The 20,918-nt window shown below is 42.5% G+C and overlaps 1 pseudogene; it reads left to right on the top strand.

The window, feature by feature from the left end:
* The first annotated feature begins 11,762 nt into the window (after positions 1 to 11,762).
* LOC136538720 (L-gulonolactone oxidase 2-like) lies at positions 11,763 to 16,883 on the top strand (annotated as a pseudogene).
* The last annotated feature ends 4,035 nt before the right edge of the window (positions 16,884 to 20,918 follow it).

Raw genomic sequence — 20,918 nt, 5'->3', positions numbered from 1 at the left:
GGCATTGATCCAATTCGGATCTTTAAGAGCTTCTTCTATCTTGGTTGGCTCATAGCAAGAGACAAAAGAGTAATGAGTAATAAATGAAGCAAGTTTTTTAGATCAAGTCATTACACCCTTTGATGGACTCCCTATGATGAGATCTTGTGGATGATCTTGTAGGAGAGGTGTATTTCTTCTATTGACCACTTGAGGAGGAGGTTGTGGATCATCAACATCTTGTGCTTGTACCACCATTTGCTCATGGGAGATATGAGTATCTTCATTTTCTAATCTCCCATCTTTTTCACCATCTTGTGGCACACTTGATGAAGAAGGTTGATCAATGACTTGTACATCATCTTCATCATCTTTAGGCTTGATGTCTCCCACCAGAATATTCTTCATAGCCTCCCTCAATGGTTCATCACCTACATCATCAAGATTCTCATGTGCTCCTTGTGAGCCGTTAGATTCATCAAATTCCACATCATATGTTTCTTCAACCAAGCCTGTGGCATGATTAAATACTCTATATGCTTTGGATTTTGATGAGTAACTAACAAGAAAACCAATATCACAATGTCTTTAGAACTTTCCTAGGTGTTGCCTCTTTTTGTAGATGTAGCATTTGCAACCAAACACCCTAAAGAAGGAGACATCCAGCTTCTTCCCATTGAGCAACTCATAAGGTGTCTTGCCAAGGAACTTTTGAAGGAATAGGCGGTTGGATGCATAGCATGCGGTGTTGATTGCTTCTGCCCATAGAGCTTTGGGGGTGTTATACTCATCAAGCATTGTTCTTACAAGAGTGATCAATGTCCGATTCTTCCTCTCAACTACACCATTTTGTTGAGGAGTGTATGTTGCGGAGACCTCATGTTTGATTCCAACTTCCTCACAATAGGCTTCTATGTTTGTGTTGTCAAATTCTTTCCCATTGTCACTTCTAATCTTTTTTTGAGCTTCACTTCAAATTCATTTTGAGCTCTCTTGGCAAACTTCTTGAAGCAAGATGCAACTTCGGATTTGTCATGAAGGAAGAATACCCATGTATACCTTGAATAGTCATCGACAATCACAAGACAATAAAGGTTTCCTCCCAAACTCTTATATGTTGTTGGTCCAAATAAATCCATATGTAGGAGTTCTAGCACTCTTGTGGTTGACATGAAAGCTTTTGTTGGATGGGTATTTGCAACTTGCTTACCGGCTTGACATGCACTACAAAGCTTGTCCTTTTCAAACTTCATATCCTTCAACCCTCTCACCAAATCATTCTTCATAAGCTTCTTGAGTGAGCTCATCCCAACATGAGCAAGTCTTCTATGCCATAGCCACCCAAGTGTTGTTTTGGTGAATAGGCAAGTCTTCAAATTTGCATTTTTGGAGGTGAAGTCCACTAAATATAAGTTGTTGTATCTAAATCCATTGAATATCACTTGATTATCATCTACCTTGGATACAACAACCTCCTTCTCGGTGAACAGGCATTAGAAGCCAAGATCACACAATTATCCAACGGATAGCAAGTTGAAGCTCAATGAAGCAGCATAAAGCACATTGGAGATGGAATGATCATTTGATATTGCCACTTTGCCCAATCCTTTAACCTTGCCCTTTGAGTTATCTCTGAATGTTATTCTCTCTTGTCCATCTACCTCTTCATCTAGTGAGGTGAACATACGAGGATCACCGGTCATATGTTAAGTGCAACCACTATCAATAACCCAATGACTTCTACCGGTCTTGTAGTTCACCTACACATAAGAGCTTCAAGCTTTAGGAACCCAAACTTGTTGAGGACCCTTCACCTTCTCAACAAGTGACTTAGCCACCAAAATATTCTTAGGCCTATTCTTGTTAGGGGGTCCTAAGAACATGACTTTCATCTTTCCATTAGAATCCTTTCTAAGCATGTAGTGAGCATTGAAGGCAAACGGTCTAGCATGCTTGGGCAAGGGTTGTGGCAGTGGAGTTTGGCACTCATGAGCAAAGTGGCCTGTTTGTCCACACTCAAAACATCTCTTTGGCTTTGGCTTTGGCTTTGATTATTGTTGTTGAACTTAAGCCTTCTTCTTCTCTACACTCGCCACATATCCAATGCCACTTCTATCCATCTTCATGACGGTGTTCATGAGTAGCTCACTTTGGAGATGCTTGCCTCTTGCAAACTTGCTCAATCCCATCTTGAGATGCTCTTTCTCCATCTTAAGCTTCTTGTTCTCTTCCTTGAGAACATCATTGTTCTTCTCTTCCTTGAGCTTCTTGTTCTCTTCTTTGAGCTTCTCATTCTCAAGGATCAACTCTTCATCATGATCAAGAGTTTCTAGCATAATAGTGTTGTGGTTTTTCATCTCTTCAAGATCTTTCATGAGCTTTTCATTTGTATTCTTGAGCTTGACATATTCATCATAGTCATTGCACTCAACCACTTTCTTGCCTTTGCCACTAGATCCTTGCTCAATGCTCTCATCAATTAAATCATCACATGATGTAGCTATATCAATCTTAACAACATGGTTAGTAGCATCATGTGGCTCATTTGGTAAAAAATTCTTGAGCAATAACAAGAGTATCATAATTGATCTTTAGAGTTGTATATTCATCTTTTAGCTTATTGTGGCTAGTGATGAGCTCATTGTGCACCCACTCAAGTTTATCATGTTTATCTTTAAGCTCTTTCTTAGAAGATTTGAGCTCCTTAAGTTTGGATGATATAGCATCATTTGTTTCTTTAAGCTCAACATTAGCCTTTTCCAATGTATCGCATTTTGCTAAGAGTGAATCATTTTTAGCATCAAACTTTTCATTTTTAGCTCTACTCTTTCTAATGGTCTTAGTGTATTGTCTTAGTATTTTGACAAGATCATCATATGAAGGTGAATCATCATCATCGCTATCGCTATCATCATCACTAGCTTGCTCATCATCACTACTATCATCATTATTAGTTACCTTGTGTTCACCCTTGGCCATAAGGCATAGGTGTGTAGAGGATGATGGTGATGGTGGCGGTGAAGATGAAAGATCAATAGCAATGATGGCCACCTTCTCATTTTCAATATCATCATCGGATGATCCACTAGATGAATCAATGTCTATGAGCCAATCACCGACGTTGTAGGCCTTTCCACTCTTCTTCTTGTGGAAGTCCCTCCTTTTGCCATCTGTCTTCTTGTATGGCTTGTTCTTCTTCTTCTCTTCTTCTTCTTCTTCATTGCTTGAGTCATCTTTCTTGCCCTTGACCTTGTTCTTGAACTTGTCTTTCTTGGGCTTTGTACATTGGTGTGCTAGATGACCAAGTTCACCACAATTGAAGCAATCCATTTCGGACATTGGCTTCCTTCTAGAGCTTGTGAAGAACTTCTTGCCATCAAACTTGATGCCACTCTTGTTTAGCTTCTTTAGCATCTTGGTGGCTTTTCTCACCATGAGAGCAAGATTTTCATCATCATCTTCTTCATCACTTGAGCTCTCATACTCAAGTCTTGCTTTACCCTTCTCTTAGCTAGCTTTGAATGCTAAGTCCTTCTCTTTCTTCTTGGTAGAGGATGAGCCATCTTGTGGCATGATGTGCATGTACATCTCATGAGCATTGATCTTTCCCAAGATTTGTGTCGGTGTAGCGGTGAAAAGATTATCTTGGTGTAGCACGGTCACAATATACCCATATTTGTCAATGGAGAGGACACTCAAGATCTTTCTCACAACGTCGTATGGTGACATTTGAGTAAGTCCAAGCCCATTGACTTTCTCTACACGAACATTCAAACATGAATACATCTCATTAGCACATTCTTTGGGAAGCATCTCAAATGAATTTAGCTTTTTAATTACAAGATGATAGCGTTCCTCACGCTCACTCTTGGTTCCCTCATGGAGCGCACAAACGTCCAACCATAGTGCATGGGCATCTTTGTGGTTCCTTACGCGGTTGAACACATCTTTGCAAAGGTCTCTAAAGATGGTGTTTTGAGCCTTTGCATTCCACTTTTCATAATTAACCTTATCGCCTTGTAAGTGTGTAGCATCTCAAGGTTTTGGGAAGTCTTATGAGGCGGCTCTAAGTATACCAACGTCTAGAGCTTCTAAGTACGCCTCTATGTGGATTTTCCAATATAGAAAGTCATCTCCCTCAGAGATAGGAGGAGGTCCATCCCCATGAGACATCTTGCTCTAAGCGATCAAGCTTAAAAACATGAGCACAAGGCTCTGATACCAATTGAAAGGATCAAGATGCCCAAGAGGGGGGGTGAATTGGGCTAATTCTAAATTTTCTTGCAATAATTAAATCCTACGGTTAGCCCAATTAAACCCTTATGCCTAGAAAAGTATTTCTATTAATCTAATGCACAAAGGACTTACAACCTATGTTCCAAACTTACTCTAGTATAGCAATTCTATGAATGTAAAAACAAGTATTGAATTGCTCAAAGTAAATGCTCAAAGTAAATAGAGAGAGAGAGAGAGGAACGTGATGATGTTTTGCTAAGGTATCGGAGAGTCACCACTCCCCACTAGTCCTCGTTGGAGCACCCACGCAAGGGTGTAGCTCTCCCTTGATCCGTGCAAGGATCAAGTGCTCTCTACGGGTTGATTCTTCGACACTCCATCGCGGTGAATCATCCACAACCGCTCACAACTTGAGTTGGGTCACCCACAAGCTCCACCGGGTGATCACCAAGCTCCCAATCACCACCAAGCCATCTAGGTGATGGCGATCACCAAGAGTAACAAGCACGAACTCTCACTTGACCACGTGAAGCCTAATGAGAACGGTGGATGCACACTTTGCTACTCTTGATTCACTAATGAGGCTACTCTCTTGGATTCTCAAATCTCAATCACCTCACTAGGACCTTGCTCTTCTTGGCACTCATAAACGTGTTTCTTAGCTATTGGAATGAGCAAAAGTACTTCCACACACGAGTGGAGGTTCTATTTATAACACCGACTGAAAAATGAACCGTTATGTGCCTCTGTGGGGTGACCGGACGCTCCGGTCAGTTCAACCCACACACTAGTGTTTAAGTGTTGACCAGACGCTGTAAGCATCCGATCATCACTGACCGGACGCGTTTGGTCGCATTTAACCCTCACTGGAACCTTACTGTACTCGACCGGACGTTGAACCCCCAAGGTCCGGTCAGTACTGACCGAACACGTCTGGTCGTAGATTTTCTCTTCTAGAACCTTACTGGAGTCGACCGGACGCTGGACCTCAGCATCCGGTCACTTGACCACTCAACGTCCGGTCACGCCAGACGCAATCTCCTTGGTCAAATAAACTGACCAGACCCTACGGCCAGCGTCTGGTCGCACCGGAGCCAGCATCCGGTCAGTACTTGACCCTCCATTCACTTCCAACTCTCGATCATATGTGAATGAAGTATGCTCCTAAGGATCTTAGGCATATGTAGGAGCTACCTAGTGCTAGTTTTTACAAGTGTGCACCACACCTAACTCACTAGACTCATCTAGGTCAAGCTACCCGTCCATACCCCCCTTAATAGTATGGTCAAAGGAAAAACAAAGTCCTAAACTACTCTAAGTGTCTCTCTAACTCCAATCGACACTTAGAACTAGTCATCCTTACCCTTGTCGTCCATCCTTTGAAAAATGAAATTATTTCCATCGTAGGGGCATGACCACCTTGATTGCCCAATTAATCTCCATTACCATGACCTAACTTAATTGCCTCTGTAAAACACACGTTAGTCATAGTAATCTTGTATTACCATTAATCATCGAAACCCAACTAGGGGCCTAGATGCTTTCAATATATATATAGCATTACTGGTATTCTATATATTGTGTATATATATGAATTTGACTTGCATGTTATTTTATTGCATCAAATCTGGTAAAAAATCAGTAAGCTAACAGAAAAAAACAATAGAATATTTGATCATACTATAGAAGAATAGGTGATGAAACAAATAGCGTAGTAGATGACTTGTACATTAATAGATTACAGATTAAAACCATTGCATATAATAGTAGAGATGAAGTGGACATTTTTGTAATTAATAAGGGATAACATGAATAGTTTGCATGAAAGGATTGCAAGTTAGTGGGAGACTTAGTAAAGAATGATGTGGACATGCACCTTGCATGAAAGATAAAACATCTAGTAGGGTTTAGCTTTATAAGAGCATATAGATATAGATATGCTAAGTATTGAATTCAAAAGCCTAGACAAGCCCCACAAAAAATATGTTTGGCCTTTCAAGTACTTAGTTTTATCTTGAAGGATTCCTCGATTGTACTCCGATCAATATTTTGGAGTTATGCTGAAGACTGTAACACCTTAAAATTTGCCACTTTTGAAAATAGAGTTAAAATGATTTATTTATGAATTTTTGTGCACATGAAAATATAGGAAAATAAAAATTTTCATTAATTTAAAATTTATCATAAGGTAGAAACGTGTTTGTTGCATTTATGTTGATCGCACCTCGTGTTTCTATGTGCAAAATGTGTGTTTTTATACGTTTAGGAGACGAATATCTATCTCTAGGAATTTTCTAGCTTCTTTCTGGAATTTAATTCCTACCTCCTTCACCTTAATCTTTATGTTCCAAGTTCCCAACAATATTTTTATGAGCTCCAAATACTTTATTTGGGTTCATCATGTTCTAAATTGTCTCTGAGAATTTTCCCCAAATTTTTGGAGGTCTCCGAGTATTTTTCGTGGCTTAAATATTAATTCTAGACTTTTCTAGAATTATTTTATTCATAAAATTAATTAATTCCAAAAATAATAAATCTCTTATTTTTTCCAACGCGCAAAGCCCATGTGCAATAATCCTAATAAATCCTAAAGGCCCATGCATTTATTTACTAATGGGCTTTAATGATTATTTAGGCCCATTAGTAAATATAGAGGGGGTAACATCAATTAGTACCATATCGCTAGTTGACGTAGATGTGGGGAGTTTTTCTTCCTATATATATCAACCAACCCCTTGGGCAAAGCACACCAAAACTACCGTATGGGGAGCCCCAAGTTTGAGAAATCCCTTGTATAGTAAATTATATTTTTTCCCTCCTTCCCTCGTCGCCGTCGCCGCCGCACGCCACTGCCATCACAAGGTACCTCTCTTCGTTCTCTACATCTTAGCATCACTGTTTGTATCAATTAGCCACCGTATGACTGTTTCCCCTTTGTTTTCTTTTTCCGGCCGTGTGTCACGTAAGCCCCTTCTGCTAGCCATATATATATCATGCTGCGCCGTCCAATCTAAGATCTATGGCCCAGATTAAAACATACCCCTTCACTATTCTTTTTGCTAAAGAGCCCGTGTATATTTTGGCAAATTAACCCGTAGTCCATGACGTATTCCCGCAATACGTTTTCTTCTTTCAGAAAGCATAGTTTTTTTTGTTTAGATCCAAAATATGTTTTCACTTATTTACAGATTTGCCACTGATTTTGTTTTAGCCATAACTTCTCCGTTTTAACTCCGATTTGACCCGTTCAAATTGCGTTAGGTTCGTAATTTCATAATTTACATGTTAATACTACTGTTAAGTAGGTTTTCAACTTTTAAAATTTGTCGCTAGATTTAATCTATTATTTTATTAAAGGAAATCTTATTTATTTCATATCTTCTGTGTTTTAATTCCGTTTTGGTCCATTCAAGTTGCGTTAGATTCATAGCAACAAGATCTACATGTTAGTAACGATGTTTATCATATCACTAATATTGAAATTTCATGGTTTAAATCATATCTTAAATAACAATTATGCAACTGAGTTTTATAAATAAAATATGATTTGTTTTACTTTAGTTTTATAATTTGAATCTCAATTTGACTTAATTCCATATATAGTATCTATAAAATATCTTATATATGTTATTATATAATTAAAACACATGAAGCTAATAGTTTTATGAGCAGATCTTCCGGTAGATGTATCTTTTTCACCGTAGCTCCGATTAAAGTGCTTTTCGTGTCTGTGTGTTCGTAGCGAGACGTAGATTCGTTTTACAAACTTTTCATCTTGATTTTATATTTGGTGTACTGTTCTAATTTAGATCTATTGTTTGCTTCATATATGATTGTATGGATGCTTGTGTGGTGCTTTATGATTTCGTCCAGTCGATGAGATATACGTGGTGATCAAGAAGAAAAAGAAGAAGAACGTTGAAGATTAAAGCTTACCGAAGGATTGGTGTTTAAGGCAAGTATAACATGGAATCATTATTGTTGTCCTATTCATCTTTAATCACTTAATCTATATTGCATGTGTCTACCTTGACTGCCATTAAGGACTTCCTTGTGTTTTGTTACCTTGTGCCTTGTTACCTATGGGGTATTGCATTGGGTAGTATGATGCTAGTGCTCAACTACAACTATGATCTTGTAACTTGACTAATAAAATATGCAATAAACACTAAAAGATGCTTTTTAGCAATATGGAACAAGGGGGCTAGAGCATTGAGTTATTTTATGGTGCTCTAGATTCCTCTCCCAAAGAACTAATCTGTAAGTGATCATTCGGGACTTACAGTTACAGCTGTGAGGGCTATATGGCTCTGGCTTTAGCTCAGTATGAGGACCATTTCTAGCTTGTTAGAGGTTACCTTTATGGCGCGAGAGGGGTATGTTCCGGGTTGGATATAGTGCGGCCTCTATCCATTAGTGTATAGGCTGCGCGTTATTGTGCCTGTCGGAAGGGGAGCCCTACATTCGCAGGCCATAGAAACCTAGCGGCCCTAACTTGTTAGACGAATCTTTGAAAGGCTTCATAGTGAACCCTGCCGACCTTCCTTGGTAGTGGGTCAAGAGGTTGGCCGCCTTGAGCGAAAGGGTAAATCACGACTCACAGTGAAAGTGTACAACCTCTGCAGAGTGTAAAACTGGTATATCAGTCGTGCTCACGATCACGAGCGGCCTTGGAACATTTACGAAATAGATGATCACTAATGGTTAATGATGATGAACACAGATGATACTGATGATGAATATGCTCATTAATGATTACTGTTTATGCTATTCATTACTCATGTTTACCTGATCATGTGTTTATAGGCATGTGATAAACTTGTTGCTACTCAATTGCTAAAATCATGACTCATTAAAAGCTAATCGCAGTGAACCAGTGTCAGCCTTTTGAGCCTCATGAACCCCATGTTATATTTGTTGAGTACGACATGTACTTACGCTTGCTTTATTTTTCAATTATTTGGATAAAAATCCCGGATGGGTACTAGATTGCTAGTCTGGAGGAGTTAGGCTTGTGATCAATCAGTCAGTTGTCCCTATGGATTTGGAGTCTTCACCTGAAGATCGGAGTCGTCTTTCCGCCGTCTATACTCTGAGGTTATAATCTTTATACTAATACGCTATGTATTTAAGCATTGTCTTTTGATATTACCTTTATTTGTAGTTATATGTGAGATTTGACTTCCTGGACTCACATATAGTGAGTATCTGGTTTTGTTCTTAAAACCAGGTGCTACAAAGATTGATGAACTAACGAAATGAGTACGAGCCAATCTCACAACCATAGACCTCACTATATATTTATTCTAATTTGTTTCACATCTCCATAATATAATCCCTCATTTTTGTGGAAGTTAATTTTTACACCAGTTGCTGTTTGATTACACAAAATAATAACTTCATATTCTTAGCTTGTTCTAGATCATGGTCCACGAATAAGATGGTATCATCTACGTATTCCAGGATTGGACAATCCATCTTCCACAAGATGAGGTATGACCCCTCTAATATGTGCATCGTCTTTTGCCCTCTTAGAGCAAGTATAATAGTAGGCTGTAAGCCGATTAAATGCTGAGGTGGAGAAGAGAGGGAGGGAGAAAGAGGAGAAACAGGCTGTAAGCTTACAGCCGGCTTGGGCACAAGAACCAAAAAAGTCTGTGAGAGAGACAAGTGAACCATGTATTAACTGTAAATAGCTAACTACTATATGAGTGGGTTAAGAGAAGGCTGCAAGGAACCTAACAACCAGCAAGCCGGCTATATTATTAGCCTTGCTCTTGGCCAATATAGAAAGCATATCCCTAACGACTTATTGAATAGAATAGGGGACGTGGGTTCTCATTGTCGAAGTCCTTTTGTGTTTGAAAATTAGTGCTCAATCAATGTCATCATTAATTTTGATGCCCACATACAACATGACAACTTTTTAATCCTCTTACACCATTTCTTGGATAAACCTTTCATTTGACCTTTTAAATATCAACTTTGATGATTACTTCATTGGGTTTGTTGTTATGTAGTTCAAGGATTGTTTCGTGTAGTGTATTAGTGCCCCTTCACGATAATCTAACCTGGCATGAATGTCGTCTGAGATGGTTGTACTACATTACTAGTTACTTCACAGTATATTAGTGAAAACATTTGTTGCAAAAAACTGAAGCTAACATTAAGTAGACAACCATTGGATACGATTTCAGTCGCTTCTTCCATTTTCGGAAGAAGGGTACGTAGTTGCTCCAAATTAAAGGTTGCGACCGAGAATATTGGGTACCGTCTGCCACCGTCAACCACGCACCGTACAGCCATGGTGTGATTATAGAAACATTTAAGGCTGTTTGGATCTTTTTATTTTAGAGGAATTAAAATCTACTTAATAAATTAGGCTATTTGATTTGGAATTTGATATTCCACAACTTTTTTAGGTTCGCAAATAAGTCTATTCTATAGATTACCATGTTATGTTTCTACTCCTCAACTTATAGCATGTTCTTCAACTCGTTTCCCTACAGTAAAAATGTAACATATAAGTATATCTCTTGTATGACTAACCATAATATACAAATATATTCCATATAGAATCATACTAGCTTAATTTATTTGTGTCTAAATTATAATTATTAGAATAAATTTAATTCTAAAGATCCAAACGGGCCACTGTTATTTATATTAGCTAACATGCTTAGCCGAAAGGTAAGCGTGCATGCTGGAGGTGTCCTCCACTTCTCTTTTTTCGCAGACCTGCACATTGCGACATGCATGTCCCAAAAGCAGCATATGTACTCCACTGTCAACCCCACTAGCTGAGACCATTCCAGTGGCATGCGTGCATGCATTATCGATCGGAATTATTTAAAGGTAGTGCCCCATATATAAGCTATAGTTTAGAGATACCTAAGGTCAATCATTTTATCGACCAAATTAAGGTGGCCATGCATGATCATCCCAGTACCACGCACCGTCGATCGAGCATTATATCTCATTCTCCATCAATGCTCTGATATGGTGCAGTCCATGTGTAGCTTATATGTATGCATTGTGATTGCTATCCCCGTCACTTACTAGCTTGTAGTGCAGGATAAGCATACATCTTTTTTTTTTCAGAACTCAAGATTAGCATAAACTGGAAAACAAGCAAGGGATAGCTCCAACTCCAGTTATACCCCATGTTTTACGTAGTTATAGCTTCCTGCTTACGAGTAATTCACAATTAATAATCTTGTTACAATTAATACAAGACTGCACTCATAAAAGGGGTCGCAGTCACATCGAGATTAGTTTGAGTTAAGTTTGAACATTTTTTACGTGTGGCACTATGCAATTAATGATTGACTCGGAAAACTAGAATTACATTCTCGCCTGGACGGAGGCAGTACATTCTTGACTGGACGATGGGAATTTGGAAAGACAATATGATGAAGCCATTTGTACAATAATATATACAAGCCACCATTTGTCCATATATATCCTTTCCTTTCTTCAACACTACTTTACAAGTGACTACAGGCACATGGTTATAGCTGTTGCATATATAGACCTGCTGCCATGCTCCCTGCAAAGCTTCGCTCCGGCAGCTGCTAGCTAGCTGCTTCGAACGAATGCCTGCACTGTACTCCTCCTATACAATGGGCACAACAGCTACTCCCGTCGCCGGAAACGTCGTCCTCAGCCTCATCAGGGTCAAGCGAAGCATGCTGCCGCTCGTCCTCGTCACCCTCACCAGCGTCCTGCTGGTCGGCCCCGCATCCGACCACGGAGCCGCCTTCGCCAGCCCGCCGCCGGATCCCATACAGTGCTCGTCGGGCGGCGGCGGCACGGCCGGCGCCGACTGCACCGTGTTGAGCGCGTACGGCGTGTTCCCGGACCGCTCGACGTGCCGCGCGGCCGCCGCGGCGTTCCCAACCTCGGAGGAGGAGCTGGTGCGCGCCGTGGCGCGCGGCGCCGCGTCGGGGACCAAGATGAAGGCGGCCACCCGCTACTCCCACAGCATCCCGCAGCTGGCGTGCCCCGGGAGCGGGAGCGGCGGCCGCGCCGGGGAGGCCGGCGGCCTCGTCATCAGCACCAGGCGCCTCGACCGCGTCGTGTCCGTCGACGCCGCGTCCGGGCACGTCACGGTGGAGAGCGGCGTCACGCTGCAACAGCTCGTCGCGGAGGCCGCCAGGGCCGGGCTCGCGCTTCCCTACGCGCCATACTGGTGGGGGCTCACCGTCGGCGGCATGCTCGGCACCGGCGCGCACGGCAGCTCGCTCTGGGGTAACGGCAGCGCCGTGCACGAGTACGTCGTCGGGATGCGCATCGTCACGCCGGCCCCCGCCGCCGAGGGGTACGCCAAGGTGCGCGTGCTCACCGCCGGTGATCCGGACCTGGACGCCGCCAAGGTCTCTCTCGGCGTCCTCGGCCTCATCTCTCAGGTAACCTATCTCTCTGGTCCGTCCTCTACATCAGCTTAATAATCTAGTTGGATTCTACATTTCATTGCATTGCTTCGTTACTTGGCATCAAGTGTTTGTGTACTGCCATTTCTTTTCTTTCAGATTTCAGGAAAAAAAGTATTCCAAGTAGTTTTATATATACAACAGTGTTTGTAACTTTTTATTTTTCTTCTTGTTCAACTATATAGTACGTGATTTTTTTTCTTTATTAATAAGCCGGCATAATCAACCCGTGATCTCTACAGTGCTAGAAGTGACTTCGTTTATTGTTTTTATTTTTTTCCTCTTATAGATGTCATCTATATACGGCTACTTCCAATAACAGGTGTTATCTTTGGCATTACTTAGGTGCTCTATATCTACATGACATTTTTGCTGACATGGGTAGAAGCGATAGTTGGTTGCTTATTGGTTTCAGCTATGGCTTATCAGTCAGACAACAGTGTTTTTCTCTCACAACAAACCTGCACCAGCCAGGTTTATCAGCCTAGAAACCAACCAGCGAACAGGCCGAGTATATAGGCCCCGTTCGCTTCACTGAAAAACAAGCCGAAACACTGTTCCCGCTAATTTATTGCGAAAGAAAAACATTGTTCCGGCTGAAAAAAAAAACAAGCTGAAAAGTACGGATTATAAGACAATCGAACATGGCCATACTTATCTTCATGGAGATACAGCTTGATTTGTACGAAACCCAATTTTTAGAATCGAACTATACACTTGTTTTAGGCCCATTATCATAGAGATAAAGATAAATCATACAACAATTAATTGGATGAAATATCACCGTGCTAGTACACATTTTAAGAGTTGTATCATTATTCTCTCCCCATTTGACATAATATATTGAAAGAGCATGACATGAAACAATGGGTTAGAAAAATAGCCTAACCAAAGTACCAAACTCTTTACCTTTTGAATGAATTCGCATAGTAGTCCCCGTGCTCTGGTTCATTAAAAACAACTGTACATGACTTGGAATTAATAAGGAGACAAATAGGTAAAATTGTTTTTTAAGCAAATCTGTTTCGTAAAAGCAAGATCCATAATGTTTGAGAGCTTTGAGCATATGCCTACTTGCACACTCAAAAGCGGTGCGTACTACAACATTTATTGGTGGACTGCAACATTTCGATGATTCTTGGAGTAGAAAACATGCATGCATATATGATACATCAAGTACAACCTTTTTTTTTAAGATAACATCTAGTACAAATCAAGACCCCCTGTGTTTTTGGCTTTTTCGGAAAGCACATTCCTTAGGAGGGATCACTTTACAGTTTAGAACATCAGAACATGCTATTCTTCTTTTCTTCACATGCCGGCATGGTGCGGCCCTACTTTCTTTTTTTTTACATATATAGAGGAGTATTTTCTATAAGTATTATGGTTTTGGAATTTATAGTTGGCTCCATGGTACTTTCTATATATATTTATTTATTATTATGGGCCAAAGACATTTGACGGGCCTTTTTGATTCATGGCACTTTAGATTACTATATAGGCAGATGCGTTTAGGTTCGTCGTTTGAGGTAAACTGGCTATATCCAAACTTACACTTATTTAGTATACATATAAATGTAGGGTTATTTTTATCAAAAAATATAGGGTTATTACTAAAGTGAAGATTGATGATTCTTATTCTCCGTTCTCCAAAGGCGATTCAAATATTCGATTGAGCTAGGACGTGACATTCTTTTTCACCCGTGTAGTGACACAAAACAATGCACGTCTTTTCTGCACCGGTAGATTTGGTTGTTTTAGACTATTTTCAGCAATGACAAAATTGGCTATTTTTTAAGAAAACTAGATAGATGTAACAAATTGTAATTAGAGTTTTACTAGCAAACGTGCATGTGCGTTGCAATGAAACATACAAGCTATTGTGTGTCACCTAGACAATATGTTCTTGGAGATTTATTCAACAATCATGACATATGTTCCAATATGTATACTAAAATCAGACTCCGTAGTGTCGTTGGATCCGCCATGGAATCAGACTCCGTATCAATGCTAGATGCATGTTGTTCTAACTTGTATAAGGACGAGCGATCACATATGGGATAGGGAGATGCATGAGGACATTTTTTTAAAAAAAAGAACCAATAGGTGTCGGTCTATGTATTGATAGAGAAGAGCACGAGGACATTATGAAAAGTAAAAAAAAAACAGCCAGAAGAATACCCTTTTAACTTCAATACTAGTTATGTAGATTAAAATGATAGTCGACTTCTTATGTTGTTTCTAAACAATCAAATGATTCATCTTGTTTTTCAAGTGTTACCTCTTGAGGCTCAACATGATGGCCCCAAAAGAAATCCCTCTATTTGTAGTAATAAGATAGCCAGACGCTTGATTGAACAACAAAGCTTTGTTGAAGTATCAGTTAACTACCTATATTTTCTATCACTTTAAACTTGTAGGTTGAATTACTCGGTGCATATAGGTCAATAATATGGTAAGGTTTAAGGTCTCAAGTTCGAATTCGAATTGCGTAATTTAGTAAAACATATAATTGTTTCCTGCTCCTATTGCACGTGAGGAATGTTGAAGTACAAGTGAACTGTCAATATTTCTTATCATACAACTCAATGCACAACAACTATGTGGGTTTTGCTTGAATTATTTCCTCTTTTGGCAATAAAGCAAATTATCCATGCATTTCTCCCCTTTTGAATTCAGTGGCCAATCAATGCGTTTGACTTTGTGATGCTTATACACCCATACACTCCAATATAATTTCGAAAAAATATAATTTAGTTAGACGGATAAAAGTCAGGTTGATCGGGTGTACAAGTCGCAAATGATCTAATAAAGGATATAATATATTAATATCCCTTCATATTCTTGATGAGAGACGTTTTATTTGGCTGACTTTGAATTCATAAAAAATTCTAAGATCCCGTTTTTAATTTAGCATCAAAGAAGAAACACCGGATCGTCCAATTTAGCTGTTTGATAAATATTGAAGCCTTCCCAGTCGGGATAAGTTTGATTGGGAGCTAAAATTATGCATATATTCCCAATGCAAGGTGACGCTGGCGCTGCAACCTCTGTTCAAGCGTTCGGTGACGTTCACGGAGCGGGACGACGACGACCTGGCGGAGCAGGTGGCCAAATTCGGGTACCGGCACGAGTTCGCCGACATCTCGTGGTTCCCGGGCCACGGCCGGGCCGTGTACCGCATCGACGACCGCCTGCCGCTGACCGCGCCCGGCGACGGCGCCATGGACTTCATCGGCTTCCGCGCCACCCCGACGCTGGTGATCCAGGCCAGCCGGCTCTCCGAGGACCTCTTCGAGCGCGCCGGCAACGGCAGCGGCAAGTGCCTGACGTCGTGGGTGACCCACGCGGCGCTGTCGGTGGCCGGGTACGGGCTGCAGCGGCGGGCTGTTCACGGGGTACCCCGTGGTGGGACCGCAGCACCGGATGCAGGCATCCGGCGGGTGCGTGACGGGCCCCGAGGACGCGCTGCTGACGGCGTGCCCCTGGGACCCGCGCGTGCGGGGCGGCACCTTCTTCCACCAGACCACCTTCAGCCTCCCCCTGCGCCGCGCCGCCGCGTTCGTCGCCGAGGTGCAGCGGCTGCGGGACCTGGAGCCCAGGGCGCTGTGCGGCGTGGAGCTCTACGACGGCATCCTCATGCGGTACGTGAAGGCGTCCACGGCGCACCTGGGCAAGCCCGCGCGGCGCGGGGAGCCGTCGGGGGACATGGTGGACTTCGACTTCACCTACTACCGCAGCCGCGACCCGGGGCGGGCGCGCCTGTTCGAGGACGTGCTGGAGGAGATCGAGCAGATGGGCATCTTCAAGTACGGCGGCCTGCCGCACTGGGGCAAGAACCGCAACCTCGCCTTCGTCGGCGCAGCGCGCAAGTACCCGGGCCTGCCGCAGTTCCTGCGCGTCAAGGACGCCTACGACCCCGACGGACTCTTCTCCAGCGACTGGAGCGACATGATGCTCGGCATCGGCGGGAGGTCGCCGACGACGGACGCGCCCGGATGCGCGCTCGAGGGGATGTGCGTGTGCTCGCGGGACGAGCACTGCGCGCCGGAGCAGGGCTACGTCTGCCGCCCCGGCAAGGTGTACAAGGACGCCAGAGTCTGCACCAGGGTGTCGTCGTAGAATACTAGAATTGATTGGCCACGTTTGGATTTTTTTACTAGAAATACCGATATGTTTAGTTTATTAGGCACATTCGAAAACTCCTTGAGTTCTTGCTTTTCTCCAAGATTCCTAACAGAATTGAATTTACTGCTATGAAGTTCAGCTACATGGTTCGGCTTGTCCTCGCTGCAACTCCCAAGCAAATCATCACTCAATTCACAACGAAGCATGCCATTTTTATTTTTCAAAATATAATACTCACAAAGATGTTTACCTATATGTACATCACAATTCACACCGCTCAAAATCACGATGGTGTTTGAACTTTGAGGTGAGATCTAGAAAGTGCCAACGATGGTAACCTTGATGGAGTTTAAAGTGAGATCTAGAAAGTGCCAACAATGGTAACCTCAATAGAAGATATTGAAACTGAAGCTTAACTATCAGTATTTATTCCAAATGAACTTAAAATACCAGGGAGGCTATGGCCACATTTGCTCTGCTTCAACCTCCTATCAAATAATTATATGTGGAGAATTATTTATAAAAAATACATTATATTGCTTTTTTTAGATAAATGATAGTTTATATCCGGCTTCATCTACCATGAGGTAGAATCAGGCCAATTATTATAAGGTTTCACAAGCTTACAGCCAGACATTGGAAACACAAAGCGTGAAGTAAAGTCTTGACTAAGAAAGACCGATAAATCTATTTGAGAACCACCCATTGGAACTGAAGAAATGCAAGGTTGATGTCTCCAAAAGTCGCCCTGCATATGTCAGCTAAATACAGTATATTGCTAACAGCCTAACACTTATACTATCAATATAGATATATAGATATGTCATAATTTTTGTTTGAGTCTAAATGTATAATTTTATATATAGTGATGAAGTTGTTCTACACCAAGTCAGATGATCCTCGACGTTCTAGTGAGACACTTAATGAACGAATGGCCCAAGAGGCAGATTGGATACGATGAATTGGGCTCTAAACAATTTAAAGCAGCAAAGCATAGACTGCAAATTCTAAACCCTGAAGTTCCTCCGTGGGTACATACAACTCCAAATGTCGTCAGAAGGTCGCACGCCGCGAGGTCTACATGGCCGAACCGGCAACACCTCCCTTCCTCCGGTGGTCAGAGTCCACCATAACTTTCGATCGGACCGACCATCCGGATAGCGTCCCGCACCTGGGAAGATATCCACTCATGGTCGACCCGATCATCGGCTCAAAGCGGTTCACCAAAGTACTGATGGATGGAGGAAGCGGCCTCAACATCATGTACGCCAAGACGCTCGACGAGATGGGTGTCGACCGGACGCGCCTCCACCCAACCTGAGCACCTTTCCACGGCATCGTGCTCGGGAAGCAGGCCATGCCACTTGGGCAGATCGATCTGCCCATTACCTTCGGGGCTCAGTTCAATTATAGGACTAAAACCCTCACCTTCGAGGTGGTTGGGTTCCCCGAAACCTTCCACGCCATCCTAGATGTCCATGCTACGCGAAGTTCATAGCCATCCCCAACTATACATACCTCAAGCTAAAAATGCTGGGCCCCCGCGGGGTCATCACCATCGGCACCTTCCAGCGCGCCTATGAGTGCGAGGTTGAGTGTTGTGGTTACGCCGCCGCAATCGTCGCCTCCGGGGAACTCGCCGCCCTCAAGGAGGAGGTCACCGAAGAAGCACCAGACGCCAAGAAGTCGATCGGGTCATTCGAGTTGGCTGAGGGCTCTAAAGAAGTTCTCGTAGACCCCGGGAGCACTGAGGATAAAACGGTGCACATTGGTACCACGCTTTCCTCCAAATAGGAAAGCGCGCTCGTCGACTTCCTCCGTGGCAACAAAGACATCTTCGCGTGGAAACCCTCGGATATGCCAGGAATTTTGAGGGAGGTCACCGAGCATACCTTGAAGATCCACCTAGGATCCAAGCCAGTGAAGCAACGCCTATGTCGCTTCGATGAGGAGAAACGCAGGGCCATCGGTGAAGAGATATCGAAACTCTCAGCAGTCGGGTTCATCAAGGAAGTATACCACCCAGAGTGGTTAGCCAACCCCGTCCTTGTATGAAAGAAGAGCGGGAAATGGAGGATATGTGTTGACTATACGGGTCTCAACAAGGCGTGCCCAAAGGACCCGTTTCCTTTGCCGTGCATAGACCAAATAGTCGACTCTACCTCGGGGTGCGAAACCCTCTGTTTCCTTGATGCGTACTTCGGGTACCATCAAATCGCGATGAAAGAGTCCGACCAGCTCACGACATCTTTCATCACCCCCTTCGGATCATTCTGCTACGTCTCAATGCTGTTCGGTCTAAAAAATGCTGGGGCTACATACCAGCGATGTATCCTCAAATGCTTCTGGGATCTCATCGGGTGGACCGTTGAGGCCTATGTTGACGACATCATGGTTAAGTCCAAATGGGCTGACCACCTCATTACCGATCTTAAGCAGACCTTTGCAAAACTCCAAGCGAATGGCATCAAACTCAATCCCGAGAAGTGTGTTTTCGGGGTCCCGAGGGGCATGCTGCTCGACTTCATCGTCTCCAAGCGTGGCATCAAAGCCAACCCAGAGAAAATCTCAGCCATCACAAGGATGGGCCTGATTCAGAACATAAAGGGGGTTCAGCGAGTCACAGGGTGCCTCACCGCACTCAGCCGATTCATCTCATGCCTCGGTGAACGAGGTCTCTATGATAGAATCGCCCAATTTATACAAGATCAAGTATGGCTGTCCCCGCTAACACGTTGACACGCACATACTTTCACTTATATAAACCCGGTAGTCCACCGAGTGTCACGAAGGACCTCGGTAAATCAACATCACAACCAAGATCACGTGATTAAGCAAATACACATCACATACGCAGAGTTGCAGCAGAAATAATATTACAAATGGGTTCACATATAATAGTATAAGATTGGGTTTCAAAATCGATTAGTGAAAACAACATAGCTTTCAAAATGATTACATTAATATAAGTTCCAAATACATTGCTAGCATAAGTGACATCCTCTAACAAAAGCATATAGATGAGAAATAAATATAGAGTCACCAGCCCACCGGTGGTTAGCCACCATCTTCAGCAGGCCAAGAACTTCACCTGCAACATGGTGGGATAAACCCTGAGTACTCGAATGTACTCAGTTAGACTTACCCGTCATAAACCAGAAATAAAATGACTCCAAGGATCATTCAAGGCTTTATAGGTGGAGCTAGCTTGACAATATTTTCCATAAAAAACGATTAACTCAGTTATACAATTATAGTTCCATCATCAAGTTAATTATAACTATCCATCTCTAGATTAGCAACTATCATATGCCAAACATGTGGTATATCATTTTAAGAGCATACAATAGTAACCATAGCCGGTGTAGTAATTCCATCTTTATCCGAACCATCACATTCCATAATACAATTACTATGATGTTCGAGCTAGCCAAGTTTCTCACTATCCGGGAGAGACGGTGATTCGAATCGATTTCAACCAGCTGGGAATTTATTCCTAACACAAACCCACACTTCCCCCGTCGGGGTCGCGTCGGGTCACCTTTGGTACAACTCAGGTACATATTTCGCGGGTTCATACAGCGCCGCACAATCAGGGACTGACGGTAGCCAGGTCGCTCAAGCCATGCTTGCCCATGGTCCTAGACTAGGTTGCTTAGGTCATGCTTGCCCATGGTCTATTAATCTGCTCCCCATAGAGGGCGCACAACAGAATGAGGCCCAGCTTGAGTTAAGCTACTCGGCTTTGCGGTCAGAACGAGTTATCTGGCTAGCTAAGTGATAGGCATATATTCAATCTTGTCAAAAGGTCCAACAACGGTACGATCCTTAATCGACATAGATGGAGATAGATCCACACCCAAAACCTCCGTGTCTTGTTGCTTCTCTATCGACATACCGCCCGGTCTCCATTTACATTACCCCATGGTTCTTTTCCACAATAGCAAATATAGCCAACCATGCTTCGGTATCCACCTATATCTCGTAGGTGATAGGAAATCACCCAACTTCTACCGGTCTAAGCATGGCTAAGCATATATTCGATCCTAGACCTACAAAGGGTTAAAGGTATATTTCTGGACAAGGAAATTATATGCATCAAGTGGTTCCAATCAACTCTTATAACCTAATGCATCAAACATA

This window comes from Miscanthus floridulus, chromosome 2, assembly GCF_019320115.1.
Source record: "Miscanthus floridulus cultivar M001 chromosome 2, ASM1932011v1, whole genome shotgun sequence".
Lineage (NCBI taxonomy): Eukaryota > Viridiplantae > Streptophyta > Magnoliopsida > Poales > Poaceae > Miscanthus > Miscanthus floridulus.
This window is presented reverse-complemented; position numbering and strand designations above follow the sequence as displayed.